Source organism: Podarcis raffonei, chromosome 1, assembly GCF_027172205.1.
Source record: "Podarcis raffonei isolate rPodRaf1 chromosome 1, rPodRaf1.pri, whole genome shotgun sequence".
NCBI lineage: Eukaryota > Metazoa > Chordata > Lepidosauria > Squamata > Lacertidae > Podarcis > Podarcis raffonei.
In genome coordinates, this window is record NC_070602.1 from 44,036,552 (window position 1) to 44,053,075 (window position 16,524).

Here is a 16,524-nt window from a genome sequence, read left to right on the forward strand (position 1 = left end):
ATGGTCCAGCTCTCACTTCCATACATCACTACTGGGAAAACCATGGCTTTAACTATATGGACCTTTGTTGGTAAGGTAATGTCTCTGCTTTTTAAGATGCTGTCTAGGTTTGCCATCGCCTTTCTCCCAAGGAGCAGGCGTCTTTTAATTTCGTGACTGCTGTCACCATCTGCAGTGATCATGGAGCCCAAAAAAGTAAAATCTCTCACTGCCTCCATTTCTTCCCCTTGTATTTGCCAGGAGGTGATGGGCCCAGTGGCCATGATCTTCGTTTTTTTGATGTTGAACTTCAGACCATATTTTGTGCTCTCCTCTTTCACCCTCATTAAAAGGTTTTTTAATTCCTCCTCACTTTCTGCCATCAAGGTTGTGTCATCTGCATATCTGAGGTTGTTGATATTTCTTCCAGCAATCTTAATTCCGGCTTGGGATTCATCCAGCCCAGCCTTTCGCATGATGAATTCTGCATATAAGTTAAATAAGCAAGGAGACAATATACAGCCTTGCCGTACTCCTTTCCCAATTTTGAACCAATCAGTTGTTCCATATCCAGTTCTAACTGTAGCTTCTTGTCCCACATAGAGATTTCTCAGGAGACAGATGAGATGATCAGGCACTCCCATTTCTTTAAGAATTTGCCATAGTTTGCTGTGGTTGACACAGTCAAACGCTTTTGCATAGTCAATGAAGCAGAAGTAGATGTCTTTCTGGAACTCTCTAGCTTTCTCCATAATCCATCGCATGTTTGCAATTTGGTCTCTGGTTCCTCTGCCTCTTCTAAATCCAGCTTGCACTTCTGGGAGTTCTCGGTCCACATACTGCTTAAGCCTGCCTTGTAGAATTTTAAGCATAACCTTGCTAGCGTGTGAAATGAGTGCAATTGTGCGGTAGTTGGAGCATTCTTTGGCACTGCCCATCTTTGGGATTGGGATGTAGACTGATCTTCTCCAATCCTCTGGCCACTGCTGAGTTTTCCAAATTTGCTGGCATATTGAGTGTAGCACCTTAACAGCATCATCTTTTAAAATTTTAAATAGTTCAGCTGGAATATCATCACTTCCACTGGCCTTGTTATTAGCAGTGCTTTCTAAGGCCCATTTGACTTCACTCTCCAGGATGTCATTGTATTACAAATTGTTGTAATCTGCCCTGGCGATCTCAGGGTGAAGGGTGGGCAAGAAATTAAAATAACAACAGCAACAAAATTAAAATTGCATCATTATTCTTATTCTGCACTTCGGGACATGGGGCACCCACGCATATGTGCTTGTCTTTGGATGAAGTGTCTGCTTCCCCTTAAGTGAAGGGCATGGGGAAGTCGGTTCCTCCAGCACAGAAAGAGGGATTGTCAGCTGGACCAGCCAATGTAATTTCCTGCAATGACAACATTTTCTGTGTCATTGCACTGTTTTTGCTTAACATATTGTATTCCAGTTACAGTGGTACCTCGGGTTACATACGCTTCAGGTTACAGACGCTTCAGGTTACAGACTCCACTAACCCAGAAATAGTACCTTGGGTTAAGAACTTTGCTTCAGGATGAGAACAGAAATTGTGCTCCGGCGGTGCGGCGGCAGTGGGAGGCCCCATTAGCTAAAGTGGTGCTTCAGGTTAAGAACAGTTTCAGGTTAAGAGCAGACCTCCGGAACGAATTAAGTACTTAACCCGAGGTACCACTGTACTTACATCAAGCATGGAAAACTTTAGACCATTGAGGCTTTGATGTACTACAACTCCCATCATCCCTGACTATTGCCTTTGCTGGTTGTGGCTGGTGGGATTTGGAGTCCAATGATGTTTGGAGGGCCGCAGGTTCCCCACCCCTGGCTCAGGGTTCATCCAGACTTCCTTTTGTGCCATGTTTCTAGGAACGTGCTTTAAAGTGCCCTGTAAAATTGCTCTTTACCTCTGAACAGGCGCAAACAGCAATCCATGGAAAATCCGAATTATCATTTGTTCCAATACAGTGTTAAATAGTGGGATTTTGCTGGGGCAAATAAAAAGTGCTTGGACGCAGTGCTTTAAAGTGTAGACCTGTGCCTGGAAAGCGCAGGCTAAAAGGTAAGTGTGGATGAAGCCATACATGGAACTGCAAGTCTTGCAACTGGGCTTTCATTTGGTGAACACAAGATGGCAGTATAAATTAAGGAATTAAATCATAATAATTTAAAAATCTTTGGTACTAGAGAGCTTTCACGTTTGTAGTAATAACACCTTGCAATGTTAGATGAAGACTCTGCACCTGTAATGTTTTTGTTACATATCCACCCTCTTGTGATCTGCCTATCACCCCTTCTACCTGACATTTATCCATCCTTCCATCCTGATAGTAAAGGCAGATTGATCACCAGGAGAGACTGGAGTGAAACCACCCATATTATTATTATTATTATTATTATTAATAATAATAATAATAATAATTATCAACACCATCATCTTTTATTTATATTCCGCCCTCCCTGGCCGAAGTCGGGCTCAGGGCGGCTAACATCAGATATATAACATTAGTATAAAATCAAACAATAATTAAATTACCTAAAACAGGTCCAAATCAAATTAAAGTATAATTAGATGGCTTTCCGCAGGGTTAGGAACAGTAAGTGCTCATCGGCCCAACTGTTTATGCTGATCTTATATGGGCCTGTGAGAATGCTGGGAGGCCTCTTTCATATAAGTTTTAATACAAAAAGAAAAGGGGAGTCAGGGTGAGCCCTGACCAAAGGCCTGGCGGAACAACTCTGTCTTGCAGGCAGTTATTTTCCAGAGGAATTCTGGTGCAGAAATAGCTCAGAAATGAAAGAGCATCCAGTTTAGGTTGTACCATGGTACCTGCATATCTTTCTTCACCAGGCAAATAGCAGTTTTGAGGAGGGATTAGACTGGGAAAATGGCTAAACACTTCCTCCCACGGCACTGCTTTGGTGACCTGATTTCCTTTGACGTGCAGCTGCTTAGAACCTCATTTTAACCACTGAAGGACAGCTGGGTAATGTCTTGTTAAACCCTAAGACACCTGATGAGATGTTATTGTTGCTGTTATTTTATAATGCAGTTAGAGATTTAAAGTTCTTGCAATAATGGGTCAGCCATATGCCTCTTGGACCCTTGTTCCTCTTGGCTTACTCTGCGGGGTATGACTGAGTGGATCTGGGGATGATCAACCACCCTGAAAGAGGTAGTGGTCCAATTACTCCTGAAAAACTCCATCATGGACCTGGACCTCTTTAGGGAAGGTGATTGAGAGGGTTGTGGCACAACTGCAAATACTCTTGGATGAAACAGATTACCTTGACCCATTTCAGTCTGGGTTCAGGCACTCAGTATGGCAAAAATACTGTTGAACACCCCCACTGACTGTTGGCATCATGCAGTAACTACTGGATGAGCAACTGAAAGAGCTGAGAGCTGAGATGTATAAAATGGTGAATAAAAATGAACTAGACATAGAGCCTTTGGAAGACAGCATTGATGAAGGATTGCCAGAACAGGAGAGTGGAATGGTAAAGTTGGAGACAGTAGATGATGAAATGGAGAGGACCTCCATACAGGTACCTGGAGGAATGAAGCCAAATGGTGGAGTTATGGTGATGGAGAAGTGGAATGAAATCACAGACCAAGAGATTAAGAAATATTCTGAGTTGGCAGAGACAGAGTTGAGAAAGAAAGGACTGTGTGTACAATTTGGAATGAATTTAGAGGAAATAGCTACCAAGCGCTGGCAACACTATTGGAAAAATAATGGAAGAAGAGGAAATGGAAGTACCCTCGTACCTACGGGGCCGCCTCTCCTGGTATGTCCCACGGAGGACCTTAAGGTCCATAAATAGCACCATCCTAGAGGTCCCGGGCCCTAAGGAAGTTAGATTAGCCTCAACCAGAGCCAGGGCCTTTTCAACACTAGTGGAACGCTCTGCCTCATGAGACCAGGGCCCTGCGGGATCTGATTTCTTTCCGCAGGGCCTGTAAGACAGAGTTATTCCGCCTGGCCTTTGGCTTAGAATCAGTTTGATTCCCTCCCCCTCTTTCTTTTTCCTTTTTCCTCCTGTGAAGAGGCTGCATCTTAATGTTTTAATGTATTTTAATGTTGTTTTTTAAATTGTATTTTAATCAACTTGTTTTTATTGTTGGTTGTTAGCCACCCTGAGCCTGCTCTTGGCTGGGGAGGGCGGAGTATAAATAAAATTTATTATTATAATTTCTAAGTTAGGCCATCAGGAAATGGGAAGATATGGATCTGGGTGTGAATGAATGAATATAAAATACGTATTAGAAATGTTTTGAAAATGTTTTTTATTATTTTATCATTGCTCATTGCCCTGGGATTCTTTGGGAGAAAGAACAGGATATAAGCGTACTAAATAAATAAAAGGTATATGTGTAATTTACTGTCATCAGTGCTGGGTGTAATCATTGTGTATGCAACTCTGGACTGTCAAAAGGAACTGAGGAAATCGATACTGCTTCCAGAACCTATTAATGCATGCTTCAGGTGTGAAGGTGCATGAGTTAAGCAAAGTTAGTGCTTCAAATGTAATTTTGCTGGAGTTCCTTTATGAGCACCATACCCCACATTAAGAAATGACTAGCTAACTTGGCTTGGTGAGGCAATACAGGGTCATAAATAATATCTGAATGGCAGAGGCCCACAGGGATGCAAGAGGACAGGTTTTACTAGCATATACTGTGCCAGGTGGTTTTTCTCCTGCTTAGCAGCACTGACAGTATAGATAGTTTGTAAGTAGATGGGTGTGACTTGTGCAAGCAAAGGTATGATTTACTGCCACTAATGCTTGGCACAATAGATGCATATGCAGATGGTGCCACACTAATTAGTATTATTATTGATTATTATTATTTATACTCTGCCCATCTGGCTGCGTTTCACCAGCCACTCTGGGTGGCTCCAAACAGAATATTAAAAACACGATAAAACATCAAACATTAAAAACTTCCCTAAACAGGGTTGCCTGTTGGTAACGAAGAAGAAATTTGTGGTGGCAGGGCTCTGTCCATCCTCTCAATGGAAGTGTTGTACCTCATCATGTTTTGCACCCCTGAAATTCAGTGTAATAATATCTTGCTTATCTCTCAAGCTTGGAAGTATGGTGAGGATGGGGACATTGTACAGTGGACCCTCCGGATATGAATTAAATTCGTTCTGGGGGTCCGTCCGCAACCCAAAGAGTCTGTAGGCAGAGCGCTTCTGTGCATGTGCGCATGGCAAAAATGCCACGTTCATAACCCGGAAGTTACGTATCCAGAGTGGTACATAACTAGAGGGTCCACTGTACATGGGGGTGCCTTGGAAGTGCAGCAGGAAGTGGTCCTCTTGATTTTGGAGCTGGGGGAAGAGAGTGAGAGAGTGGCACTGTCATTCTGAGGCCCTCTGAAACTCTTCTGATACACAAAGAAGTGTTTGGATCCATCTCCAGCCCCTCTCCAGCTCCATGTTCAAAAGGAGGGCCCGTGTTTGTTGAACTGTGCTTCCAAGGGACTAGGAGTAGCTCAGTTGGGCAGTGGGGATAATATAGGGACTCCAAGGTCAGAAGGAATGCAGGGGTTTGTCCAGAGGTTGAGGAGGAAATAGGTCACCTGTACAAACAGTGGATACTGATGCTGCATCCAGAACCTATTCATGCACAGGATGGGGCTAATCTTGGTGTGGGGTGTTGCAAAAATGGGAGGGAGGAAAAATAATAATCTGCAATGACAGGGTGCTGAAAATGCCATTGGATCATCAGCACCTATGACACTAGTACAAAGTCCTATCTCCACAGTCTTTCTGGGAAATGAATCAGCTTCTCAGCAACTGGATTTATCAGTTTGCATGATGGGTAAACCTCCCATGATAGAAACTCTCAGTGTGGCAACAATGGTTGCCTCATGCAGTTACAGTGCCATGCAAGAATCACAGCATCTGCAGATGCCTTTAGGCGGGTAAGAAGAAACATGAAGGAAAAGCTTTGAAGCAAAAAGCTTCACTTGCACCCCAGCCTAAAAATACACCCACACTGGACTCAGAATTTGGCTTTTCCTCTCTGGCTTGAGCACCTCTGTCCCTCCCTGAAGTTGCTCCATTGCTCTTGAGGTTGAGAGTAAATGGTTTCCTAAAGGTTCAGAGTTTAGCCTCTTGGATGCCCACTTCCCCCTCAGGCATCAGGTCGGGAATACTTTGTAGGTAGTGCTACATCCTGGCTTGCCCTGTTCTATCTGCTCCTTGCAGTCTCTGTAGCCCTTATTGACTGACCAATAGGAAGTGTGACATGTGATCGCTAGCAATGATGACCTCTGACGTGGGCATGTCCAAGAGTCATGGAGATGAACAGGAGGCTTTAGTTACTGGTGGGCTTTTTTGCTGGTGTGTGGTCTTGATCAGGAGTCCCACTCCCAACCATTTCAGCCCAGCTGCTTAGAATCTTATTGGAAAGGTGCACCCCCTAGGCTCTAGCCCTGTGGATTGGCCATTTATTCATCTGAGAGTGGGGGGCATTCTACATGGAACTCTTCCTCTCATTATTATTTCACTGTTATGTTCTGGGGCTGAGTCCTGGCACTGAACATAGTTTTCAGAACCAATCCATGGCTCCAATTAAGCTCTGATGAATTAAATAAGTCTTCAAGCAGACCTGTGAACTTAGGGAGACCCTGTTTCAGAGCCTGATCAAATGGGACAAAAGCATTATAGAGAGTGACCACAGGAGCTTGTAAGCAGGCACTCAAGTAGAAAATATGTCCAACACTAATATTACACAGAGGAGGAAACAGTGGCCACGGACATAAATGGGAAGAGTGATGTCCATCTCTCCTCCCGGCCCCAATTAGCAAAGTTACCATATAAAGTTATGGAGAAGAGCCAGTTCTTTTTTAGAACAGGGAAATGGATATAGACAAAGACTCAGAGGCTGGTTGCTGCCATCAGAGATGGTTTCCCCATTATATACCGTACAGGGCCAACTTTAAAACTTTGGGATAAATTAGAAGTGTGACACTTACATATTAAAGGGAATCTGACATTTATTAAATATGTATCGCTTCTTATGCCACTTAACACAGGGGTTTTTCCCCCAGTAGGCTGCAAATATTAATAAACATTTAAATAATGATTATCCTAATCGTATATTAATCAGTTGTGGCTTTTGAGGTGGGGCACTGCCTTCCTGGCTGCTGCTTGACAGACTCTTGGTGGGTCAGAGCAGGATGGCAGTAGAATGTGGGCGGGAGAAAGAAGCATTGGGTTTGGGTGGTTTAGTAAGTAAAGGCGTGTCAGTATGAAAAACTAGGTATGCAATTGGAGATTCCCTATTATGCCTTTGGCTGCTTCATCGCTCTGTCCTGGACTTCTGATCTTTGCATGCCTTCTTAACCTTCACTCAGGAGGGATTTTGGAATTATTATGAATGCTTTGGAGTGTAGTGGAAAACTAAATAAATTAGGGCAAGGTTGCTATGCCTCTAGGGTTACTCTGTCTGCAGGAAGGATGGGAATGGCCAGTGTAACAGTCTAGGTTCTATAAGTGCTATAAAGGTGTTGTTTCCTTCCCTCCTCTTTTAACTTGCAATGTAGTATATGTATTCTGAAATGTGGCATACACCTCTGAAGTCTGAAGTGGTATAGTCTATTCCCCTTCCTCAGAAATTCTACCAGCTTATTCATTCTCAGCCTCTGAATTCCATGCTTGTTGAATATAGATTTTTCTTTGCTAAACGGAGCAGCCATTGACACTTCTGACTGAAATCTGAACAGCATGGCTGGGCTGCCTTTCAGTTAGTGGTGGCCGTCCCTTCAGAGTAAGTTTTAAGTGAAACAGGTTCAGGCCTTAAGTTATTTTGAGAGCTAATGAGCCAAAGCCCTGGGTGCAGTTAAGATATTCTTAGCTGTGCATCTGTGGAAGGGAGAGGAATCCATATAAGTTTCCTTTAACCTCAGTTCATCCAGGGATGACATCATCACTGACATATATGAATGCTGCATCATGTAGAGAAGTGTTTGATGAAAAAGGACAGCTGCTTATGCCTCTGTCTTCCACCAGCATATAACCTTTGCTGCATGTCTGGGAACAGGAACATAATGCTGACTATGCCAAATCAGGGCTCACAGCAAAAAAGAGGCAGCTGTGTTTATGGTGCACTTTTGGGATGGGCCTCTGTTTCAGGGAGTGTAAGGGCAGCCTCCTTCCTTTCAGTTTGGCATTGCAAGCGCAACAGTGCTCCATAGTTACAGAGGACTGTCTCTGCCCCTCTGGTCTGGTAAATCTCTATTTAACCTTTGGGGGAGATCTTAGGGATACATGTGGGCACCATTTCAGATGAGGTGAGCAAAGGGATTTCAGGAAAAGCAAGATTCTCAACAAGGTTTAAAAGCCTGCTCTTGGATATGTTCAATGTTAAATTATATAACCCCTCCCAGACAACCCCTCAGTATATTTTAAGACTGGACTGGAAACTGTGGTCCTCCAGATCTTGTTGGACTACAATTCTCATCATCCATGACCATTGGTTGCTGGAGTTTGGAGTCCAACAACGTTTGGAGAGCCACAGGTTCCCCACCCCCATTTTAAGAGCATTTTTTGGTGATTGGTTTTTGATGCCTCATAATTACAATGTGATATATCTACATGGCTCAAATAATATTTATGGTTTCGTTAAGTACAGAGGTTTGGTGCCTTGGGCATATATTTAGTTCAGCTATTTCTAACAATAATCAGTATGTGGAAAGAACTAAACATATTGGCATTTATTACAAGTAAATTCCAGGGATGCCTTTGAAGAAATTAGCATGTGCTTACACATGACATTTATTTATTTACAGTATTGTTACACGCCACCCCAATCTCTGAGTGGTGCAAGATTCCAGGGGTCCCAGCTGCTTCGATTCCCTTGGAATGAAGGAAGGTAGAAACTGGTGTCTTTATAATATATGGTTTATTTGCAACCTGAGCGTATGATGGAGGAGCTCACAGCATTAACAGCCCACTAAGTTATTGCTTAGGGACGCGGGTGGCGCTGTGGGTTAAACTACAGAGCCTAGGACTTGCCTTGTTGGTTGAGAGCCAGTGTGGTGTAGTGGTTAAGAGCGGTAGTCTCGTAATCTGGGGAACCGGCTTCGGGTCTCCGCTCCTCCACATGCAGCTGCTGGGTGACCTTGGGCCAGTCACACTTCTTTGAAGTCTCTCAGCCCCACTCACCTCACAGAGTGTTTGTTGTGGGGGAGGAAGGGAAGGAGATTGTTGCCGCTTTGAGACTCCTTAAAGGGAGTGAAAGGCGGGATATCAAATCCAAACTCTTCTTCTTCTTGTTGGTGGTTTGAATCCCCGCGACGGGGTGACCTCCTGTTGCTCGGTCCCTGCTCCTGCCAACCTAGCAGTTTGAAAGCACCTCAAAGTGCAAGTAGATAAATAGGTACCGCTCCGGCAGGAAGGTAAACGGTGTTTCTGTGCGCTGCTCTGGTTTGCCAGAAGCAGCTTAGTCATGCTGGCCACATGACCCAGTAGCTGTACGCCGGCTCCCTCGGCCAATAAAGCAAGATGAGCGCCGCAACCCCAGAGTCGGTCATGACTGGACCTAATGGTCCCTTTACCTTTAAGTTATTGCTTCTCTCATGGCCCACAGCCTTGAATCCCAGCAGAAATCAGGCATGACTCTGTCTGTCAGCTGCCCAGCCTGCTTCTAGCTTCTAGCTCACACACCTCAACTTATAGCTCTCACACACTACTACCAGCCAGTGGAGGGAGGGGGCCCACACATTTGCCCTCTGGTGCAGAACCACTTCCTGTGTTATCCTAACAACCCACTAGCAAGAAGTTGGCCTGGCTATTCCAACAATTGAATCCTTGCTGGATCCAGGAATTCAGAGGAACTCAGGCATATAGCACACCCGTCAACTCATCCTATTGCTCTATGTGAATGACCTCAAAGTAACTCAAAATAACTAGCCAGTCAACAACATGCACCATTTCTCATTTGTATACCTTTCTAGTCATCAGCTTGCTAATTGTCATGGGAGTGTATCCGAAGTTCTGCGAATGGAAGACTCGCAACTGCACACTGAAGTATCCCTCTCCACTGTTGCCCTCATACCTCCCTGAAAAGCATCTCCAGAGGGTCAGGGGGACTCACTGAACACTGCAGGCTGTCTCTTACAGGGTTTCTGTGGGAGGAGAGGAGTCATCCCAAACTGGGTGAAGAAGAAGAAGAAGAAGAAGAGTTTGGATTTGATATCCCTCTTTATCACTACCCTAGGGAGTCTCAAAGTGGCTAACATTCTCCTTTCCCTTCCTCCCCCACAACAAACACTCTGTGAGGTGAGTGGGGCTGAGAGACTTCAAAGAAGTGTGACTGGCCCAAGGTCACCCAGCAGCTGCATGTGGAGGAGCGGAGACGTGAACCCGGTTACCCAGATTACGAGTCTATCGCTCTTAACCACTACACCACACTGGATCTTGTGCTGCTTGTGCAGAGTTCCTAATTCCTGCTCTCCTACATATGACACTGGCCACTCATCTCTGCCAGAGCAATTCCATCACTGAATCTAGAAATGTGTATAATTTCCAGTTGTGTTTCTCAAATTCAGCATGATACTTCCTCCTTGCCAAGACAATTATCTTTAGTAATAATCCCTTTGACCCATTTTTTTTTAATACAGTACTGCTGATATGCCAGATGCTTCCAGTTCCAATAATTAGTGAAAGGAATACTAGGCTGTCTTGCCTGTAATTGCATCAACAGCTTCCATGCATTCATAAATATTTGCCAATCCCTTCTGGCTATAAGCTGACAACTCTAATACAGGAGATATTTCCATACTAGTTGAGCCATCAAATAGGGAGCTATAAGTCATTAGTACGTCTGTCATACATGTTTGAACACTTACTCTTCTCAAAACATGACTAGGGTTGCCATATCTCGAAAAGTAAAAACCAGGACACCCAGAAAGTTGTTGAGCTTTTTTAGGAAGACCCATAAAACGTACAGTTTTTTAATTGACTTGCCTAAGATCCAGGACAAAGCGTCACCTTTCAGAAATTCCCCCTGGATGCCGATTCCGCCTTTGAAATCCCAGTAATGTAAGGGAAAATCCGGACGTATGGCAGCCCTATGACTGGCTGAACTGCTTTTGAAGATTATGGTTATTTGTTTTTCTTTTCTTTTTTAAAAAAATGATATTTATTAAAGTTTCAGAAAAGATTACAAAAATAAGAAAAAGAAAGAAAAAAGAAACACAAAATACAGAAAAATAAAAACAATTAAAAACAAATCAATCTTTCCATGTCTTGTCTTTCATTTACTTGTTTCCCTGACCTCCTCACACCTCCCTTTTTTGTATTCCAGTTCAGTTAGTTAATTCAGCAAATCCTTTCCCTCTTTGTTTTTATCTTAATCCTTTATCTTAATATATTGTAACTTTACATTCTCACCTATTAACAACCCATTTTTACATACTCCTTTGTAACATTACTGCTAAAACCACTTAACTTCATTCCAACATCATTCTAACATTCAATAATTTTGCAGTATTTCTGTAAATAATCTTTAAATTTTTTCTTGTCCCAGTAATGTGTTTTCTTTTCTCTTTGTTTCTGACATCATCTTGTTCTGGTTTTGATGATTTTTCACAGTGGTAAGATGAAGCACGAGATTTCATTTGAAAGCAGATGAAGGAGAAAGGCAGTTGGCACAAAAAACGCCAGCCAGTTAGTTTAATAATGAATAAACAAAGTCAAATAAAAGTGATAGCTTTAGGAGTCTGTGGAGAAAACGTGTATGTCTCCAGGAATGACAATTTTAAAATTAGTACAGGAACTGCTGGCAGGGTCAGGCATCCCCTATGTTAAAATAAACTCAGATTCTGCCACATAATAACACAAATTCTGCAAAGACGAAATCCCAATACGGTGATCTGATTCAAGTTCGCAAATAAAACAAATGTGTGATAAACTGCATAACTCCCAGAACATGCAGTTGTCCAGATTCCAGCCTCATCTGCACTTAGAAGCTCACTAGTTTTGGGGAACATTAGCTTGGCAGTTCAGATAATTTGCCTTCTTAATGACAACTGAAGTATTTCCCCCCAGAAAGTAACATGATGCTTTTTCTTATCATGGAGAGAACCGAGTGTTACAGGCTGCAGTTCTATACTCACTTGCCTGGGCATTTGTATATACAGGGGTACCTCGCGTTAAGTACTTAATTTGTTCCGGAGGTCCATTCTTAACTTGAAACTGTTCTTAACCTGAAGCACCACTTTAGCTAATGGGGCCTCCCGCTGCCGCCGTGCCGCCGGAGCACGATTTCTGTTCTCATCCTGAAGCAAAGTTCTTAACCTGAAGCACTATTTCTGGGTTAGCAGAGTCTGTAACCTGAAGCGTATGCAACCCGAGGTATCACTGTAGTATAGCATTGCTCTAACAGGCATTTATGTCTTCATTCTCAAAGCAGTCTGAGAAAATTGAGCCACCTCTCCCATTTCTTTGAACAGTGTTTAGAATCAGGGTGTCTGTATAATATCTAAGATAATCCTGGCTTTTTCCTGATGATAATTAAGGTTAACAATCTTTTGACACCATAATAGGATAATTGCTGGATTACAGTATGTTCTTAAGGAACCTGTTGTATCATATTCCATAATCCAAGAAACATGAATAAAGATTGAGTATTCCCGCTACAACAGCTGACTAAATGTCTCGTGTATTTTTGCTGCTGTTTTATCGGGTTTACCGGTAGTTTATAGGTAATTCATTGTAAACCATGCTATGCTGCCGATGCCAGTAACCTCATGTATTATTATCACAATAATTATTACTATTATTCATTTTATTTCTATGCCGCTTTATATTTTTAAGAAAAAAATCTCAAAGCGGATTACAACCTACATTAAAACATCAAACAAAACAATCCAGAAAAAAATTTGCTGAAGAAAGTCAAATACATTCAAAGCGTCATAATTAACAGGAAATGAAAATATTATCTTAAAGACTTCAAAATAGAACATTACAAAGGAGGTCAAGTACAGAAGGCACATTTAACATAGCAAATATTAACATTTCAAAAGAAAGCATTAAATGCACATTTAAAACAGCAGTTCCTAGGATTTTCTTCAGGAGTCATTTCATTTGGTTTTATTTTTTACGTAATCATCACCCAATGTTTTATATCCTGCTGAGATGCAACCTAGATTTCTATTTTTGATACTAAATATTCAAAAGGGGATCCTAACAAATCCTTAGGGATCTAGATAGTTCTGCTCCAGCAGAGGCCCTTGGAATCCTCTTTGCACGCTGTACTTCGAAGGTCAGCACTTCCTACAAGAATCTGGAAAAAGAGCATGGAGGGAGAGCATTTTCAGAGGAAAAGAGGAGGTTGAATCTCCACAAAAAACAAGGTTTGATACACAAAGATGCCACATATTCTGTGCTGTGATCCGTTCTGTATTTCATAACCTTCTTGCTCAAATTACAAGAGTGAAATTGGTAAGGCTGGGCAACAGCCCTGGCAACAGACAAGATATGGTACAGCCCTGTGGGGAGAATGGGGAATCTTCCCTTTCTGCAGGAAACCCTTTTCAAGCCCATCTTGGGTGAGATTTCAGCAGACATTGTTGGCATGCTTTCAGACCTTTCTTGAAACCCACATGGCAAGTGCTTGAGTGTAGTAAACCATAACAATCCAACTAAAGTCCTTAGCTGGAGATAGTGAGGCATGTGCTTAACTCCTTGTTTGAAATCAGTGGGACTTGGAAGTATTTAAATTTTCTGAGGGGGGAAAGCCATGATTCTTAGGAAACCAAATTTTGTGCCAAAGTTCAGACTCCATGCAGTAACGTTCACTCTCATTTCCTTTTTCCATCTGCAGTTATGAAACTGAAAAATAAAGCTGAGATTTTGAAGGAGGCTATTTGTGTGATAGGATTTGGAGTCCAAGCAGCAGAATCAAATGAATACTGAACCCCTGGTTGCCTCCCTATGGCCAAGGTAGGGCAATGAGGAGCAAGTAGATTAGGCAAAGTGAAGTGGTTACCTCAACGAGCTAATGTGGAGTTTATTGAGAAGGCAGCAAATTGTTAGATGTTTAGGCTGTTGTTTTTTATTGTATTTTGACGGTCAAGAATGCAGGGAAGAGCTGTTCATGAGATTTTCTGCTCCAGGCCCAAAATAAATTAGCTGGTCTTGGGTAATTGACATATCCTGCAAAAAATTACTTGGTTGGTCCTGGGAACAGAAAAGCAGCAGCTCTCTCTCTTCCTCCTCTCTGTGTTTAACCTGTTGACTTCTCTGCTCCAAATTTCCCTCCTCCACCCTGTTTCACTCATGAGTTTCCCTCCCAAATACATACTGTACTGAGTAAGAAGCCAGCTAGGGGAAAGGGGGTATAAATAGTAAGCCATTTGGAGTGTACAACAGAATTTTTTTTTTTTGGGGGGGGAGTTAAGCACTTTCACTCCAAGTATCCTCTCCTTTTCTGGATTGGTGTGAGGACAGTTAAAGTTCAGTTACATAGGATTGTGTATAATTTGCAGTTAGTATAGGAATAAACGCACAGCACTACACATACTGAGTTGTATCTGACTAAATCATACCCAGGTAGACCTGTTGAAATCAGTGCATATAGTTGACTTAAGTCCATCGAGTTCAGTGCGTCCACACTATGACTATATTTCCGTTGATGTAAATTGTTATAAGGATATAATGGTGCTTTTTATGTTTGGCATTTTCTGCGGAAGAACATTCCTTAATGAGCACATGATGACAATTCTCACCTAGATTGCACTATGCAATATACACCTTAACTGCAGATCTAAGAGCTTTACTAATTAGAATTCAGGTTGTTATAAAAGTTGGTGCTATTCCAGGAAGGAAACTTGTGATAGATATGGCTAGGAACCTGTATTACCACTGCACCCTCCCCTATCTTCATCTTGAGCAATACCCTCAGAGGCACATAGGAAGCTGCCTTATACTGAGTCAGACCATTGCTTCATCTAGCTCAGTTCTGTCCGTATTGGGTTGTAGCATCTCTCCAGGGTTTCAGACAGGGCTCTGCTTTCTCAGCTGAAGGTGTCAGGGCTTGAACCAAGAACCTTTCATGGGCAGAGCAGGTGCTCTACCCCTGAGCTATGGCTCTTCCTTCATGACTCAGTCACAAACAGAGTTCATATATTAGAAAGCAGACTCTGTGGAACCTCTTTCCATTCACCTGTGTTGCTTGTTTAGGGTGGCTTTTAGTCAGCCAATTTGGATATACTTGTATGGTGAATGAGGACTGGAAATGCTGTTTACAGCTTGTTTGGAATAATCCTTCTGGAATGTTCCCTGCAGTGTAGCCAGGCTTGCTTGCTTGGTTCAGCTTTTCTATAGCACTGGACCTGCAATTAAAGTCCTGCTCTATTTCTGCATTTTACTTCCTGATTTCCTCTCCTCCTTGTCACATGATTCCCTGTCTCACAGCCTCTCTCTTCCATCCTAGTCTTTGCTTTTTCCTCGTGTTGGCTTCCTAATGCCTTCCTTCCTTTGCCTTCCTTGCTCCTGCAGCCCCTCCATAGGAGCCAGCTCCTAGGGGCTGAGGTTCCTCCGGCCCCTCCAATAAAATATTAGAGGGGGCTGCCCCTAGTTGATAGGCATTGCCATTCAAATGGTGCGCCCAGGAAAGTTTGGCAGGGGAACTGACTGTACATAGAAACATTGGTGGAAGTGCCTGGGGACCAGAAAAATGTCCACTTTGCTCCAAGAAGATGGAGCAAAAGGAAGCACCGAAGGCAGAGAAAGCTTGTCTTCTTCACAAAAGAATTACGTATGTCTAACAATGACAGCAAATCGGCACAACTACATAGGAAAAGTAGCTGATCTCTATGGAAATCCAGGTGCAAAGTCCAATTTAAGGACAAAAAATGCCAACTTAACTATAATACATGCTGCAGAACAGTGAATATCTGAAGAAGAAAAAGGTTTCCCATCATTTTTTTTAAAAAGCCTAACGAGGAAAAATAATTGTGGGTATTTCCATGCTAGCGTTTCCAGTGGGATCATTGCACCTTGTGCATGGAAGATTTACTGCAGCATCCACATAAAATGGTTGTTATCAGAATGGCAACCCACACCACTCCCCCCCTAATAGTAATAATAATCTGAATTTACCCTTTCCAGGGAAAATCTAACAAATTAAGAAAATAAAAAACTTGTTGCGAGCGACCCACTTATGGGACCTCAGGACTGCTTACTGTATTGTCTTTCTGCAAACACCCTGGATAATGTGAGGATTTTGGAAGTGAGCCAAGGCAACTGAGAGCGGTGTGGGATACAGGGAAATGGAACATGGCCTATGGGGAAGGAGGTTACCCTGAATGGAATGCAGGCATTGCTCAGTCTCAGGTGTATATCAGGGATAAGAGAGAGAAAGAGGGCCTGAGAAGAACGCAAGCAAAAGGAGCTTTTTTTTGCCCAGCTTCAGCTACTCAGCTATGCAAATCACGTAGCCCATGCAAATCAGGCTGTCATGTGACCCATGTGTGTATGTGCATATGGAACACATAGAT